Here is an 18,385-nt window from a genome sequence, read left to right as displayed (position 1 = left end):
ATCTGAGAATTAATATTTGCACTCTGTAGTGATGACAGCTCCAAATGAAGTCATCCCTGAGGCTGCATCAGAGCTGAAGTGGACCAGAAAGATGACTGAGTGGCCCTCTTTCAAGTAAACTGACAATGTGAACGAAAAAAAAAAGTGCCTTTTTGGTGCACTTTATAAGAACTGAGTTTGGTTCTTTTAAAGAGGACTATATGTAAAAACACCCTAACAATCCTGTAATGAGGTGTTTTTAGATGCTACATGTTCCTGTTGCCCTTTGACTCAATTCCTTTCATGGTCTTTTGCTGCCATCTAGTGGATATTTGGGTGGTCCTACAGATTAGAAAACTATTATAGTAAGCCATTCTAATCTTATTTTACATTGGTTTAGCAGACAGAATGACCCATTTGTTATTGATTTTATACTGTGTGCAGAAAAGATTTAATTACGACGTATTGAGGGAGAAGCCCACATATTGAGCTGTCAGCAGATGAGGAGGAAGAGAGCCAGGCAGAAGAGCAGGTTTCAAAATGTGGTTTGGATGTGTTTCCAATATTTATCAAATTATATAGAATTGAAAAGAAAATTTGTTATTTTATCATTACCAAATTGACTGTTGCATTAGGTCTCAAAAGAAGGGTGTCATTGCCGTTGAAAAGAGGAAATTGATTAGATCCGGGAAAGGACAGCCGCTGGAGACTACGACCCTCACACTGCAACTACATACTTCAGTCCTTACCAGGGACAGTGCCAGATATCGTAAACATTCGGGGCCCGGCCCAGTGTAGGGAGAGCCATTTTTTTACCCATTTAACTGAGTGCAGTAGCAGGCCTCGCTTTGTCTAATATTAATTATGACACTGCCATTGATCTGCTTAAAAAACGATTTGGCCGTAAAGATTTAGTGATTAATGCTCATATGAATAAGTTATTGAACATGACTCCTGTAAACCGAGCAACTCCACATACAATACAATTGCGCTTTGCGCAAATTGTATGATGACTGTGAGATATAGGTACGTAGCCTTGACGCACTAGGTGTTGTAGCGGACACCTATGAAAGTTTGTTATGTCCTATCTTGTTGAAAATGATTCCAGAACATATTGCTCTCGCATTCACCAAATCAAAAGCCGATAATGTTCTCAAAGCAAAAGAGTTAATGGACTTTCTGAAAAGAGAGGTGGAAAGCAGAGAAAGAACCGTGAATCTCACACGGAAGAAAGAAGTGTCTCAGAATGAAAGGAAGAATGCTGGCATTGATAAGGAATGCGCACGAGAGCGCAGGACGAGAAGGCCCAGTGCCAGGTTTGTTTTGTGGTAAACCTGATCACAGATCTCCTGACTGTACCGAATCCACAGTGGATATCAGGAGAGAAAAGTTGAGACGATTAGGCAGATATTTTGTATGTCTAGGGCCCAGACACATTGCGCGTAATTGCAGGGCGCACGGTATTGAATGTTCACAGTGTGGCAAACGACATCATAAAGCAATTTGTAACAAACAGTCAACACAAACACGAGAGACCACAACTAGAACAGAGGTAGATACTGCTCAAGCACAATGTTCAGTTACGCCAAGTGATTCTAACGGTAGAGCAGTGCCGTTACAAACGGCAACCATTTGGGTAGATACGCCACGACAAAGCCAAATTGCCAGATGTTTGTTAGATGGGGGGAGTCAGCGTAGCTTTATCCGTGAAGATATTTATCAAGCTTTAAACCTGCCAGTAGTGGGCACAGAAATAATAAAGCTTCACGTATTTGGTTCTGTAAATGCCAAAAGAATGACAATAAAAAAGGTTAAGGCTAGTCTGAGAAATCTAAAAACAAATGTGTCTGTTGAAGTTGAATTATTAGAAACCCCAAGTGTATGTTCATCTAATATTAAAATGGCCACCGAAGAAATCAGACGCTCACTTGAAGCAAAAGGACTCCAAGTCGCGAATCACCCTGTGAGAGGTATGGAACAAGAAGGCCTTGGACTTCTCATCGGAGGAGACTACTTTTGGAATATTGTGTCAGGACACACAGAGAGATTGGATAACGGAATTGTAGCAGTAGAGAGCAAATTTGGATGGTTGACTCAAGGAACTGTGTCCATCCCTGTAATGAGCGTGACAACTGAAACAGTGGAGGTAAATGCTTTGCATCTCAGCGTCAGCGAGGATCAAGCGCTGACTGGGAGACCGAATCGTTGGGGATCACGGACATTAAACAGAGCCCAGAGACAGACGCGCTGTGGAAGTTTGAGCAGTCAATAAAGTACCAACAAGGTAGATATGAAGTTAGTTTGCCTTGGCGAGAAGAGAATATTAATATGGCTACTAACTGTAGCTACTGTACTACTGTACTGCTAGAAATCGTTTGAATGGCCTAGTAAAACGTTTTCATAACAACGATGAATTGTATGAGCAATATGACCAAGTAATGCAAGAATATCTGGCTGAGGGAATTATTGAAGATGTAACAAATGTTGAGATAGAAAACCCAGTGTATTATATGCCCCATCATCCCATAATCAAAGAAAGTAGGACCACAACAAAGTTACAAATTGTGTTTGACGCGTCATCCCATGAGCGAGAAAGCCGCTCACTTTACGAATGTCTCTGTACGGGACCGAATCTGAACCCTGACTTGCTAAGCATTTTGATAAAATTCAGGCAGCATAGAGTGGCTATGATGGCAGACATAACGAAGGCCTTCTTACAAATTGGCTTGAATGAAATAGACAGAGATGTGCTTAGATTCTTGTGGTTCAAAGAGAGACCCGGCCCACATGAAGACCTTAAGGTGGGGATAATGAGAATTACGCGTGTGCCATTTGGTGCATCAGCAAGTCCCTTTCTATTGGCTGCAACTATTAGACACCCCCTTAAAACATATGAAGGGAAATATCCCGAAGAAGTCAAAGTGCTTGATGAATGTCTATATGTGGATGATTTCATAACAGGAGCGGAAAATGCACTCAAATTATCTCAGAGAGCCAAAGAAATAATGTCAAGTGCCAGTATGAAACTATGCAAATGGAACAACAAACGAATGGAAACAACTAAATAAGGAGGAAATAGTGGAAATCAAAGGCCCAAATCCACTTAAAGTTATTGGTCTAAAATGGAACAGAGATACTGACAAATTCATGTTTGATCCTAAGGAATTGATTGACTTTTTGCAGAACAAAAGAGACACGAAACAAGGGATCTTACAAGCAGCTGCGCGCATCTTTGATCCCATTGGATTTTTGTCCCCTTTTTCCATTCGAGTCAAATGTCTATTTCAGGAAATGTGGGAAAGAGGAGTTTCATGGGATGAAGATCTTCCCAGTGATCTTGCGCAAACTTGGCATCAATGGTGCTCAGAGATACCCTATTTGAAAAGGATAAATATCCCACGTCGTTATGATAATGAAATGAAATGTGATGAAACGAATGGAAATACAATAACTGAGCGTGAGATTCATGTATTTACAGATGCCAGTGAGAAGGCCTACTGCGCTGCGGCATATCTGCGGTGCGTAAAATGAAATGGAGAATGTACAACCAGTCTGATCGCTAACAAAACCAAAGTCGCTCCATTAAAGAAAATGACACTACCCAGATTGGAGTTAATGGGAGCGCTTATTGGAGCGAGACTTGGGAAATTCATATCAAATAATTTGAATGTGAGTGAAAATGAAATGTATTTCTGGACTGACTCGATGATAACTTTTCATTGGATTATGAGTAGTTCTAAATGGTGGAAATCGTTTGTGGAGAATCGAGTAAGTGAAATTCAGAGTTTGACTTCACCGGAGAACTGGAAACACTGCTCTGGAAAGGAGAATCCAGCTGACTGTGGCACACGTGGAATGAGTGCCCAAGCGCTTCAGGATGAGACGCTTTGGTGGCAAGGGCCGGAGTGGCTGAAAGACAGCGCGGCGCAGACGCACGAAACCGAACCTCAAGTGATGAATGAAAATGATGTGATGGAATATGTCGTTCAGAACACGACTGATCCAGACTGTACAGTCGCACCACTGTTTGACTTGAGCCAGTACAGCGGATTAAACAGAGTTTTGAGAATCACAGCATGGATACAGCGTTTTGTGCATAACGCACGGACACAGGAAACACAATGGACAACTGTGCACAGAGGAGATTCAGTAAGCAGAACGGTACTGGATCAAGCGAACTCAAAGTGACAGTTTCCCAAAGAAGTCTGTTGAAAAATACTGCTGTGGACAGACATTCAAAAATCATTTCACTAAAACCATTCCTGGATGAATGTGGACTTCTGCGCGTAGGAGAGGGTTGCAGGAAACTAACTGGTCCTTTACCCAGAAGCATCCGTACATCTTGCCAGGTAATGATGGATTTTCAGAGCTTTTGATCAGAAATGCACATGAAGATGTGATGCATTCAGGCCTACAAGCCACTCTTAATCAATTGAGAGAGGCGTACTGGATACTGAAATCCAGACAGATGACCAAGAGTTGGGTTAAGCGTTGTTTGATTTGCAGACGCGCATGCGTAAGGTCAGTGAACCGTTGCCAAAAGAGCGCATTAAAGAGGCCCAAGCATTTGAAATTACTGGGTTTGACTTTGCTGGTCCAGTTTATGTGAAACCAGAAAATAAGAAGGCATATATTGCTTTATTCACATGCGCTGTAACCCGAACCGTGCACTTAGAACTTGTTTCTGATTTGACCACTGACTCATTCCTGCTTGCCTTTAAAAGTTTTATTGCTAGACGCGGTATCTGCAGTGTTACAAGAAAGAAATACAGGAATTGTTTGCAACAAAGAGGATTACATGGAAGTACCTCTTAGAGCGCGCTGCTTGGTGGGGAGGCATGTGGGAGCGTTTGGTGAGATCAGTTAAGACGTGCTTACGTAAAGTACTGGGGAGGTCTTATCTCGAGTTTGAGGAACTCCAAACCCTGATCTGTGAAGTGGAGGCTGTGATAAATTCCCGCCCCCTTTCCTACCTGCACACGGACAGCAGTGAACCTTCGCCCCTCACACCTGCTCATTTCCTGACTGGACAAAGGATCACTACCCTTCCTTCCTATCCGTTACAGTTGATTCCAGTTTAGGGAAAAAGACCGCCACCCATCTTAACAAGAGATTACAGTATCGGCAGAGGCTGAGTACTCATTTCTGGAACCGATGGAAAAAAGAGTACTTGATGGAACTGCATTCTGCACACCATGTGAGTAACCCAATTCATCGATCTATACAGTACCATTCAAAGTTGGAGATGTTGTATTTATCCATGATTATAAACAACCCAAACATACGTGGAAGATGGGACGGATTGATGAGACATTCATGGGAAGAGACGGTAAAATCAGATCATGTGCTGTCCAATTGCAGTCTGGATTTGTGTTTAGGAGACCTGTACAGTTACTCTACCCAAGTGGATGAACATTGACTGAGGACAAGTTCATCGGGCCGGAGTATGTTGTGGCTATATTGCATGTCCCTAATTATTGTCGTTGCAGCTTGTTTAGCTCTACAAATGGAGACGTTTCCCCCTGCAGTAAGGAGTTTAACCAGGTGTGACGCATGTCTCCATATATGGACATACCCTGTTGAAGTGGGCGTGGCCTAATTTGATTCCCCAGGATAAAGGAACCAGTGACGCGTTGCGCGGGAGACTCCATACTGCCTTTGTTCCCAGTTCCCTTTCCCTCCGCCTATTAGAATTGTAGAGTAATAGGCAATAAAATGATTTCATGCATCAAGAAAACTCTTCTCACTGGAATCTTTCCTTGTACTTAGCAGTCTGTGAGATGGGTACAGAGCTCCGCGTGAGCACAGGTTTTTATGACCTTTTATATACAGTTAGCTACTCCTCTCACTGCATGAAAAGTGGGATTTCCGTCCCCGTAAACGCCCGGAAATCCCCCTAATTTTCGGCAGTTATCCACAATTTACAGGCTGTGAACGTCAAGTTCGTCTGTGCCACAAATTGTCGGAAACGAACCATGACGTATGTGGAGAGCCCCTGCGGAGGTGTTAGTGGATCTAATTAGAATATGAATAGCAGCGACACCTCTCGTGTCCAGAGAACGTCTGGCCTGGCTAGAATTTCCTCACTCGCTATTGGATGAAACCACTACTTTTAAACAAGAAAAATCTCTCGTGATTGGTTGACAGGTCTGTCATGGGTTAGGCTGTTGGTCAACCTGGGCCATTATCATTATAATAATAAAATTATATATATATATATATATATATTTTTTTTATTTATGTATTATATATATATTTATTTCATAGGCCTATATGCTATGTTGTATATTCATTTCATGGTTATCCTAATTAAAATGATTTGCCAGGAACGTGCTGTTTATTCAAAGATAGAGCTTTATTGAAAACACAAACGCAATCAGAAAAAAACTGTGTACAAAGCATCGGAGACACACAGCACACACAACAAATATCCCTCGCTCATGAGAAGCAGCACCGTCCACATCCACACGTCTCGCTTCCAGCAGCTGTAAAATCAATCACTAAAGACAGTCAGTACTGCGCGATATACTGCTTATGGACACATCTATGAAGACACCTGAAAAATATTACCATTGACTAAAAACGGATCTAATCTTACCCTCTTTTCTTCTCGACCAACTCCGAGCTGAACTCTTCACAGCTTCTGCCCGCGATGCCACATCTGGTTGTTTCTACCTGAAGCTCCTGTGTGCTGTCTCGTCATGTCTTACAGGCAGCTGGAAAACAATTAAATGAGAGAGGTATGAATAAAAAAAACATAAGTCACAGTAAAATTAAAGGAGAATTCCGGTCGATTTCAACCCGTAGCTCTGTTGTTTGTAAATCAGGAGTACTGTCAGTAGCGAGAAAAACGAAAACAAACAGTGCCGCCTACACCGAGTTATCCTCCTGCTAGATTTTGCACCCAACAGTCTTAAACAAGGCTTAAACAGGGCAAGTTTTAAACGCGTTTTTAGCCTCTAAACGTGTTCGAAATGCCATTACTAGTGCTTAGCCATGTGCAGTTATTCCTTACGAGGGAACACAGCAAATTTGACGGCAGTAGATGTGACAGAAAGGCATAAAAGTTGTGTTAATCCTTACCTCTGTTTATGTACTGCTTTCCGGTCAAGTCCTCAACAATCGAGTGCCGATCTCATACAATCCAATAATCCAAAATGTATTTTTTCCACAAAAAAACGATTTGCCGAGGTCCTGTCCATAGTACTGAGCATGTATCAACAGGCTGTGACCTGACACCGCAGTGAAGCGGAGCTGACCTACAGTTCAAAAGTTCAGGAGCTCATTTGCATAGGTAACCTAGCAACGGCGGAGCCTGCCTGTGGCAGAAGCAGGGAGGAGCTCACAGAGCTCACAGACGGAGCTTGGAGTTAGATCAGGACTAATATGAGAAAATGCTTCGAGCTTGAGCTTTCACCGTCTACAACCTCCGCAGCCGGGAGATTTTACCGTTATGGCTGGTTGCACTTCAGCTCCCTTGATAACATTAGCTACATGAGAGAGATTACCGTGTTTGCAGCGAACATTGACTTCACCAAAAAGAGCGTCAAGTCCCGGTATCTGAAGGAAAATGCCATTCCTAAAGCGAAAAAACCAGCTGCAGACAAATTGGAGGTAACGTCTTTATGATTTATACTTTCCAAGGCTATTGTAATTCTCACTTTTTTTTCTGTGAAGAAATGTTTCACGGTGTTGGTGAATTCTTGAAAAAAAAAAAAAAAACTAAATGTTGTAACTCCCGTTACTGAGACCCGTGTATGATATTACCGACATGTAATTAGTAATGAGTTATATTACTGCGTTACAGCAAAAATGTATATATTACTGTAATTGCCTTACACCCAACACTGATTATGATAGATGCATCCTCAATGTTACTGTTTTGGCCATTCAGTCTGACTACAATGCTCTTTCTCCTTCTTACTTATTTAAGGGACACCATCCAGTGACATAGAGACAGAATTAGCTGCAGTGCCACAGTCAACTCCCAAGAAGGCGTCCAGCTGGTCATCCAGCCAGTTTCAAAATAGTTCTTTCAAGTCCACAGAAGAAAAAAAAAAAAGCCCTTACCCGTCATGGACAGAGAAGAAGGCGACTGCTTTGTAACATAGCCCCAGTTCCTCTGCTGGATAAGAGTGAACTGGTTGCTCAAGCCAGGTCACATTATAAGAGCATGTTCTAGGCCTAGGAAAAGAGTACTGAACTATTTTTTCTTTGTACACTTCAGACTATGCTGCAGCATGATTATGTATAAAACCACACACTGTACTGTACATACTTTACATTAATTGTGTCTAAATTGTGATATTGTTATTTCCTTTTTTTTGAAGTAAAGACACAAAAGCACAAATACACAAAAGCACAAATGTAATGTGTATTGTTATATTATAAAACCACTGTAACAGACAGGTGCAGTATAGAACTGTACAATGTACTTATTCTTACAATTTATTTATTCTTACAATTTACTTATTCAACTTTACTTGTACAATATACATATTCTTACGTTTTCCTAATATAACTGTGCAATTGGTTTGTTTATTCCTAGTAATGGCCATACCAAGTATTACTAGTAGTGATAGTTTTTGACTCAGAAAATGTCCTCTGCCTCTTTGAATCCTGTGTAACTTCCAGTTGGGGAGGGGTACTCTTGTCTGATTGCTGCTATAACACAGGTAGGCAATGTTCTTCTGGTGCCCCGGCCAAGGTGCTCTCCTCTCAGAACCCACTCCAGAATCACCCGGTAGGCCACGAGTCTGCATTGGCTGGGGAGAGGAGAGCTTTGGTTATTTCACTAAAGAAGTGAGGCATTTATTTATAATAAATAATAATACATTTCATTTATAGAGGGCTTTTCATCATACTCAAAGACACTTTACAGTAAAAACCAGCACATATATCACATTAAAAACAGATAAGCAATAAAACCAACACATACAACAAGCAATTAAAAACAATAAAAACAGTAACTATCAGGTGAGAAATGTAAGATTATTGTATGTGGAAAGCTAATCTGAAGAGGTGTGTTTTGATTAGTGTTTTGAATGTGTATTTACAACTAAAAACAAATGTACCTAAGCTAGACAGAGTCACGAAAGCCTGTTGTACTCACTCATTAGACAGCTGGCCATCAGGTCTGTCCGGTTAGATCATCCTTATAGATCAGATGGGGAAACCTCTCTGTATGGGCGAAACAATGTCCGTTGACCCGTCCAGACCAGGCTTTCTTCCTCGGTGGTCATTGCGATACAGTATCCACACGAGCACCACCATGTACCCGCATCAAGTGCAACCAGCCATGGCTGCGGAGGTTGTAGACGGTGAAAGCTCAAGCTCAAATATCTCTTCATTTGGTTGCCGCAATTTGGAAAGGCACAAACTCGAAGCATTTTCTCATATTAGTCCTGATCTAACTCCAAGCTCCGTCTGTCAGCTCTGTGAGCTCCTCCCTGCTTCTGCCACAGGCAGGCTCCGCCCGTTAGGGTTACCTATGCAAATGAGCTCCTGAACTTTTGAACTGTAGGTCAGCTCCGCTTCACTGCGGTGTCAGGTCACAGCCTGTTGATACATGCTCATTACTATGGACAGGACCTCGGCAAATCGTTTTTTTGTGGAAAAAATACATTTTGGATTATTGGATTGTATGAGATCGGCACTCGATTGTTGAGGACTTGACCGGAAAGCAGTACATAAACAGAGGTAAGGATTAACACAACTTTTATGCCTTTCTGTCACATCTACTGCCGTCAAATTCGCTGTGTTCCCCCGTAAGGAATAACTGCACATGGCTAAGCACTAGTAATGGCATTTCGAACACGTTTAGAGGCTAAAAACATGTTTAAAACTTGCCCTGTTTAAGCCTTGTTTAAGACTGTTGGGTGCAAAATCTAGCAGGAGGATAACTCGGTGTAGGCGGCACCGTTTGTTTTCGTTTTTCTCGCTACTGACAGTACTCCTGATTTACAAACAACAGAGCTACGGGTTGAAATCGACCGGAATTCTCCTTTAAACAAGGAAAGATCAAAAAGTAAAAATTACTTACACACAGTGGCGTCATTATCAGCTTCATGTAAATCTGGACCTGCAGACATCTCCGAGCAAATATAGGTCACAGCCTCGTTGAGGTTAGTCTGTAAAAAAAAAAAAAAAAAAAATACGGTTAAGATCGGTATCTATTAACGTATCTATGTCCTTATACAGAAGAATTAATGAAGTTCATTCAATGAAAGCATATTCTTTAAATCTTACCCTTGCTCCGGTTTGTAGCGCCTGCTACAGTTTGTCTCCGAGTTGTGAAGACGGTGTACTGCTTTCTGTAAATTACAAGATAATAAAAATATACTTTTATAAAACAACATCACCCGCTCAGCTCTGTAATGAATGGCGCTGAAAGCAGCCACAGCTCTGTGCTGCTCGCGTTTAAACTTGGTGGGGTTTAAAACATTACTGCCAAGTCTAAGTAGCCTGTTTAACATCCAAAGACAGTCACTGTACGATCAACAGTTAATAAACAGTACATACTAGCTCGCCATTTCATTAATAATCATATACTTACGTTGTCTTCTTCTTTTCTGTGAGCGCATCTTTGGAGCCCAAGAGGTGATATGGAGGAGAGAAAAAAACCGCTCCAAACGTCTTGAACAACTCCATTGTGTTTCCAAATGAAGTTTGACATAGTGTACCGACAACTCTTTTACCAGTTGGCCTGAACTATTAATTTTCAAATCAAAGCAGTAAAGGCGGGGGTAGGGGGCAGGGCAGAGTGATAGAGAAACAAAGAGGAGCAGATTAACCAGCAGGCCGCGAACAGCGCACATACTGGTGTGGAGGTGAATTACAGTGAGTTTAAATGGATTACTGGGAAAGCTTAATAACCATAGGACAATTGAAGTCTAGATTATGAGGCAATTTCAGCAGAGCCAACAGCTTCATATGCCATAGACATTTGAATATGGTGCTGAATTTGCCAGTATTTTAAGAAGACAAATGGTTGGGACCTTGTCATGCAATGACAAAGCTGATATGCGAATATGTGAAGCCCAGTGTTCTGGTGTCAGCAGAAAGACTTCTCTTAGAAAACTGTACAGTGGAGCCTCTGTCTCCATTCCACCAGACAATGTTGGATGAGCAAGACCAAAGACTGTAGCCATGTCACTATGCTCAGTGGTTGAGCTCGGGGAGACTGTGAATGAATCATGGAATGTACATTTTACCTAATCGTTGAAATAAATTATTTTGTGTATCATTGGTCATTGCTAATGACATACAAAGTAATTAATCTAGCATACTTTCATTAAATAAATCAATTCAAGCTAAAATTGAAGAGTCTACAATTAGGCTATACTGAGTCTGATCTATTTTAAGAGAGGGAGTGGGGGGTCGTGGGGGGACAACTGCCAAGCAAGGCCCACGTCAATTTCCGACAATTTACGGCAGTTTTCGGTGTTGCCTGTAAATTGCCGTGTGCAGTCGTAAACCTGAAGTTCCACGACAATCTACAGTGCTGCATACTGACGAAAATCCCACTTTTCATGCAGTGTCTGTGCTGTGGAGTAATGTCTGGCTATGTGAGACTAGTGTCTAGCAACACTGTTGGATGCGGCGGTCTCAGGCTAGCAACCTCCGTGAACTTGGAGTCTGGGGAGGAAGGGGCGGGGGAGACGACTCTCTCCAGTATTCCAGTATATTATTTTAAACACTAGCTGTCAGTATTACATATTGCACCTTTAAGCTGGATCGATCAATATTGAATATATCAATAAATTAGGTCTCTGCTGTATTACTGTCTTGCAAAATGGCATGTAATCAATGAAAAATGATGCTGTGTTTACAATTACTCTCGAATGTATCATCTGGGTTCCCGTGTTTAGACGGAAGTTAGAGATACCAGAGGGGTCAAAGGTTACATGATGCCACTGACAGGCGACTAAATGAAACGTTCTGTGTCACTGAAATAAAATTTCAGATTTCTCTGAGTTTAAACATTGTTGGAAACATGTGGGAGTGTAAGTACACAACTCATAGGTAGCCTATAGTCGTTTGTAGACATTTTAATGCAAAAATATTACATATTATACCTTTAAGCAAACAAAATGGGCTTTCAAGTGCTTTGATGAATGGTGTATGGACAAAGGTGTAGTTTTAGACCTCAAGACAGTGTCCAAAGAGTGGGTCAATGACATTTTGCCAGATTACTATGCCATGATTTATGACTATCCAATTGCTCCCAGAGGCATTTGAGCGGCGTCCATTGGTGATGCCCCCGTTGAAATGTGCTGTGAATGAACCTTGCCCAGACCCACTCTCAGTTACAACTGAGAAGGGTCTGGTGTCAACCAGGCTACAGATACCCCCAATTAAAAAAAAGCTCTGATTCGAGTCAAAGGCACCATGATCTCACTGTGTGGGCTGGCGCTCCGTTCTTTAGTTAGTTGGCATAACCCCAGCAAAGCTATGAAGACCAGCCAAATCACTGATTTATTTATTCTGTAATGGGTTAATCACTCAAGCACCTTCATATTTGTTTTAACGTTAGTAGAATATCCTTTATAGGTGATTTGTTTGGATTTTTTGAGTGAATTGACGTTCATTTTGGTAACAAGTGGACACAACTGACAACTGTCACTAAGGCTAGCTAGCTTCCCAGCTATATAAGCTATTATTTTTATGATTTTGATCATATACCTTGTGACTATACCTTTGTTAAAGTCCTAAGGCATAAAACTGTTGATGATTGTTGTTGATTTTGTTTAAATACGCCAAATTGCTATTTTATTTATAACTGTTGTTCGGACGGCTGAGCTAAGGTAGCTAATGCTGGTGGCATCTGTCTCTTATTGCCATAGAGACATTCCAAAAAAAATTTTTTAAGTGTTCATTCATCATTTTGTTACCCCAAGTGAAGGAGTTCAAGTACCTTGGGGTTTTGTTCGCGAGTGAGGGGACAATGGAGCGGGAGATTGGTCGGAGAATCGGCGCAGCGGGTGCGGTATTGCATTCAATCTGTCGCACCGCCAGACGAAAAAGAGAGCTGAGCCAGAAGGCAAAGCTCTCGATCTACCGGTCAGTTTTCGTTCCTACCCTCACCTATGGTCATGAAGGCAGGGTCATGACCGAAAGAACGAGATCCAGGGTACAAGCGGCCGAAATGGGTTTCCTCAGGAGGGTGGCTGGCGTCTCCCTTAGAGATAGGGTGAGAAGCTCAGTCATCCGTGAGGAGCTCGGAGTAGAGCCGCTGCTCCTTTGCGTCGAAAGGAGCCAGTTGAGGTGGTTCGGGCATCTGGTAAGGATGCCCCCTGGGCGCCTCCCTAGGGAGGTGTTCCAGGCACGTCCAGCTGGGAGGAGGCCTCGGGGAAGACCCAGGACTAGGTGGAGGGATTATATCTCCAACCTGGCCTGGGAACGCCTCGGGATCCCCCAGTCGGAGCTGGTTAATGTTGCTCGGGAAAGGGAAGTTTGGGGTCCCCTGCTGGAGCTGCTCCCCCCGCGACCCGACACCGGATAAGCGGACGAAGATGGATGGATGGATGGACGAGAATATAGTATGTTCTGTACTCTAGTGATCAATAAAGTTAGGGGAACAGTCAAACTGACAACGTACTTAGTTTAGATGTCTTTAGTAGGCGTACATATGTACAAATGTACGCCGTCCGGTTGGTGTGTACCGGCTTTTACGTGCAATCGCCGCCTAGTCGCCGCTGGTCTCTCTTCTGCAATCCCTATTAAATCAATTCAAAAATCCACACGGTTTGGCGACCACAGGGAGGGTAGCCTGCTCCTTCTCCTGGGTATCCTTTGAATGACACTATCCACTCGCCATACTCTCCTGCCGTCCAGACACTGCCACTTCGTGTCCCCCCTCCAGCGGCTGCTCCTTCGTCGCCGTCATCACTGGGCCCTCTCTCTCTGTTTGTGATCCGCTGATCAGCGGTATGAGCTCCGTATGAGCACAGATATCAATATAAAAACGATTTTATTGATTTAAAGTGATGGTTCGGAGTAATTTCACCCTAGGGTCCTTTGCACCATGACCTCGAGCCAAACACCCAACCAGAAGCTTTTTTCACCTGGGTCGAACATTGGGAGAGTTAGCGTTATCAGCTGAATAGCTTAGCGCAGGGGCTAATGGATCCGAAGTGTCTCTTAACATTACCCCACTAATAATGCCCAAAATTATACCAAATGTCTACAGTAGTACAAATAGGTTATGTACTCATAAAACGATGGATTGTAAAGTTTGTAAGTACACCAGAAGTTTATGTAAATAACACTTGCCTGCTGGCTTCTGCTCTCTGCTGTTGTTGTTGCTGCTGTGAGACGAGTGCTTAGGGACGTCTACAAATTACAACACAGAAAAGAGATGCAACAAAAATATTTATTAATTTAACTTATTTTTTAAAGTAAGTGCTGTCGAATAATTAGCAGGAGACAAGTTATAATTGAGGTAAGTTTTTGAGACATTACCTTATTTAATCATTAAATTAATAAATATTTTTGTTGCATCTCTTTTCGGTGTTGTAATTCGTAGACGTCCCTAAGCACTCGTCTCACAGCAGCAGCAGCAGCAGCAACATTACTCCACAGCACAGCAGAGTAGCTAACGGTAGATGCTAGTCTCACATAGCCAGATATTACTCCACAGCACAGCAGAGTAGCTAACGGTAGATGCTAGTCTCACATAGCCAGACATTACTCCACAGCACAGCGGAGTAGCTAACGTTAGATGCTAGCTATATTGACAGTCATAACAGCCCGTGCTCACACTAAGCTCTGTAACCAACTGACAGACGCACTTTTTCGGCTTAAAATGACAGTATGAACCGCTAAAAACACAGCAACCTCACCGTCCTCTCCACACGCCAGTCAGGCACACTTCCTCGGCTTAGAATTACAATAGGAAACGCTAAAAATACCACTACCTTGCCGACGGAACACACTTCATTGGCTTAGAATTACACCGTTGTCGGCCGCTAAAGAGGCTACACGCTGTAAATAGCCATGGGCTGCTTGCCTGGTCCTCCCGGTAACGTTAACAGTTAGCAGGGTTAGCATAACGGCGTTAGCCAGGACCAGTCGGGATCATTTTACTGGCTATGTTTCAATTGTTTTTGCGAGTAACCAACTCGGGTACTCTAGCTATATAATTCAATGTGAGAACACAAATGTTGAAATGACAAAAATGCCTGAAGCTAATGCTTACCTGTTCAGGAGAAAATAAGCCAACTCTGCGTCCTTTTTGGGATCTAAGCTGTCTCCATCTTTCAAATACATCTCCAATATTTACCAGGGGGTTGTTACGTCTCTGGTCACGCAACTGTTAGAAACATGCTGTTTTCTTTTTTTTATGTCATGTAGAAATCTATCTCCGTTGATCCTGTTTGTTTGTTTGCTGCTTTCATGGCTGTACTACCGTTACAGCTGTAGCGTGCTGGGTTTACGTTTTTACAGGTATATCTGGCAACCCGGTCTGCCTGTCAAACTGGGCCGTTGATAACAACACACAGATCAAAACATAAACATAAATTCCGTCACAAAATGTAAATTTCAAAAAGAAAAAATACTGACATTAGCATTGTTGTCAGAAAACATAGTATTTCAGTTTAACATGTTTCCTTAATATCTGATGAGGCATTGGTGTCATTTTTGGATTTATTACAGTACAAATATTACATATTGGACCTTTAAGTAATTAACGTTAGTGATATATCAGTATGAAAGTTATGTAACAGGTGACACTGCTCATCAGAGTGTGTTGAAGGCTATGTTAGCCAACAAAAACTTGCACCGTATAATTACAGTATTGACGTTTTCTGACAGTTGGCACACTGAAACCCAGTTTTTAAAACCAATTGTTAACCAGATTTCATGCCGACTTTACAGAAACAAAACACTGTCTTACTAAAATGTCCCAAACTTAATTTTGCAGTTTCATTTTGGTAATAAGCAGGGTAATAATAAACTTTAACATCATAATGGAAGTTTGGTATAGCCTGTGATTTGATCCCCTGAACATGACTAACGTTAAAATGTGACATTTTTCTTTTTTCTCCTTCCTTTTCCTTTTTTTTTTAAAGATAATTTTTTTGGGGCTTTTCCCTTCCTATTTTAAAGTGGATAGATATGACAGGGGGAGAGAGATGGGGGATGACATGCAGCAAAGGGCAGCAGGTCAGATTTGAACCTGTGCCACTGCAGGACTCAGCCAATGTGGGGCGAATGCTTTTACTGGGTGAGCTAGAGGCCGACTGATGTGTAACATCCTGTCTCAAAACGATGCTGAAAAACTAGTCCATGCATTCGTTACTTCCAGGCTGGACTACTGCAATTCCTTACTATCAGGATGCTCAAATAAGTCCCTTAAGACTCTCCAGCTGATCCAGAATGCTGCAGCACGTGTTCTGACAAGAACTAAGAAAAGAGATCATATTTCTCCTGTATTAGCTTCTCTGCATTGGCTTCCTGTAAAATCCAGGATTGAGTTTAAAATCCTTCTCCTGACCTACAAAGCTCTAAATGGTCAAGCACCATCATATCTAGAAGAGCTCCTAATACCTTATTGTCCCACTAGAGCACTGCGCTCCCAGAATGCAGAGTTATTTGTGGTTCCTAGAGTCTCTAAAAGTAGAATGGGAGCCAGAGCCTTCAGTTATCAGGCTCCTCTCCTGTGGAACCAGCTCCCAGTCTGGGTCCGGGGGGCAGACACCGTCACCACATTTAAGACTAAACTTAAAACTCTCCTCTTCAATAAAGCTTATAGTTAGGGAGTGAGGAGTTGCAGCGTTCGCCTAGACCGGTGGGGGAGGGTGTATAGCTAAAGACACGGCACCCCTTCTCTTCTCTGCTTCTCTTCATAGTCGTTAGACTCATTTACGATACAATCAATGATATAATCAAAGTAGAGGGAGGAAGGCCAGTACAGCCAACTACTCCAACTACTATTTCACTGACGGGCTGGGCCGGGCCAACATTTTACACCGCAATGATCGGCCCTTGATCAAGCATTTGTATTTTTTTAATCATTACTTTAATAGCCCTATTTTGTGGGGAGAAAGCTATATGCCTCTCCAGCTTCTCCCGTAGCTCTGGGTGTATGTCCTGTCCTGCACTGACTTGAGTGTGAGGTAAACTGGGCTACATCGTGTCTCCCCCCTCTGCAGCATTGTTGACGGCCAGTGCATCAGCATGCAGACCGTGGAGAAGGACAGTATTAATTAGGTGATCGAGACCAGAAAGTCTCCTGTATGGTTCTAGGGCTTTGATTATGTTGCTGCCTTGATCTGTTACCCTCACTATTCAGCTGAGGGAGCGACGGGTCAAGGTTTTTTTTACGTTTCATTCAGATCCATTTGCGATCCATTCTAGTCTGAATAAACTAACAAACAAACTCGTTATAGTTGAGAATGTCTGTTTTAACAGCTCACGTATTAAAAAATTGTCAGGTTTAAATTGGGCTCTAGCTCATAATCACAGTTAATGTGTCGGGTCGGGCCGGGCTCGGACACAACGTGCACGGGCTCGGGTAGGGTTGGGCTTGATTTTTTTGGGCCCGATCTAAGCTCTACTTTGGTGTTGCTTTAAAGACGTTGTGGCGATGTATGTGTGCTTACTGGGGACGTCCTGTCAAAGCCCCCATGCTTTACCTTCAGTGTTTGTCTACATAACGCTCTCACAGGGAAGGTAAAGTCACCCGACTTCGGGGAATCAGGAGTATTAACCAGTTCTGTTGTTTCTCCGTCATCTCTGATCCGGCAGTGGCCATGGTGTCTGGCAAGGAGCAGCTGCCTTGCGGTGGCGACACAGTAGTAGCCGCGTGTGTGCGTATTTGTCTAATGTGTTCTTATGTGTTTTTGTGCGAATGTGTATGTATTGGCTACCTGTTGTGAACCATATTGCCCCTTTGGGACATTAAAGACATTTCAACTTCAACTTCAAATTCAACTAGTACGCTAATGTTAGCTGCATGCTACCAGCCATGTCTGTTGTTTTTCCTGCTGAAGTGCCCAAGTAGGCGGGGGTGGAGAATTGAAGATCCTTCTTTTGATTTTGATAGTCGGAATCGGAAGCTCATTTCAATTGATTTTCAATTTAAAATCAAAATTGTGACTCCGAAAAATCCACATCAGTTTGCCATGAGTCTAGAGGCAAATCATTTTCTGTAGCTGCAGTCAATGTGTATGATGACAGGAAAACAATTAGACAAAGTTAGGCCCAGCTTTTACACAATGGCCTTGTGTTTGTCTGTGTGATTCCTCAGAGGTGGTTCTTATGTGTAGTAACCCCGTTAAATCCTCTTTTTTCATTTACCAGCAGACAGCCTGAAGTGTGACTTTTTGGGGGGCTAAAAGCAACCCCCATCTCCCCCACACACGCACACACACACACCTCCCGCTTTGTTCGGTTACTGGCT

The 18,385-nt window shown here is 42.6% G+C and overlaps 2 long non-coding RNA genes across 2 annotated transcripts; both read right to left on the bottom strand.

Moving 5' to 3' along the window:
• Window positions 1-6,584: 6,584 nt before the first annotated feature.
• On the bottom strand, window positions 6,585-10,742 carry LOC114568683 (uncharacterized). Its single transcript, XR_003694307.1, has 4 exons — window positions 10,535-10,742; window positions 10,228-10,292; window positions 10,022-10,109; window positions 6,585-6,695 (listed from the first exon to the last, which is right to left on the bottom strand). It is a non-coding gene; the product is annotated as an uncharacterized LOC114568683 (long non-coding RNA).
• LOC114568684 (uncharacterized) lies at window positions 8,348-9,194 on the bottom strand. The gene is made up of 2 exons (XR_003694308.1): window positions 9,092-9,194; window positions 8,348-8,744 (listed from the first exon to the last, which is right to left on the bottom strand). It is a non-coding gene; the product is annotated as an uncharacterized LOC114568684 (long non-coding RNA).
• Window positions 10,743-18,385: the final 7,643 nt, after the last annotated feature.

The sequence above is a fragment of the Perca flavescens genome, chromosome 14 (genome assembly GCF_004354835.1).
Source record: "Perca flavescens isolate YP-PL-M2 chromosome 14, PFLA_1.0, whole genome shotgun sequence".
Taxonomy (NCBI): domain Eukaryota; kingdom Metazoa; phylum Chordata; class Actinopteri; order Perciformes; family Percidae; genus Perca; species Perca flavescens.
This window is presented reverse-complemented; position numbering and strand designations above follow the sequence as displayed.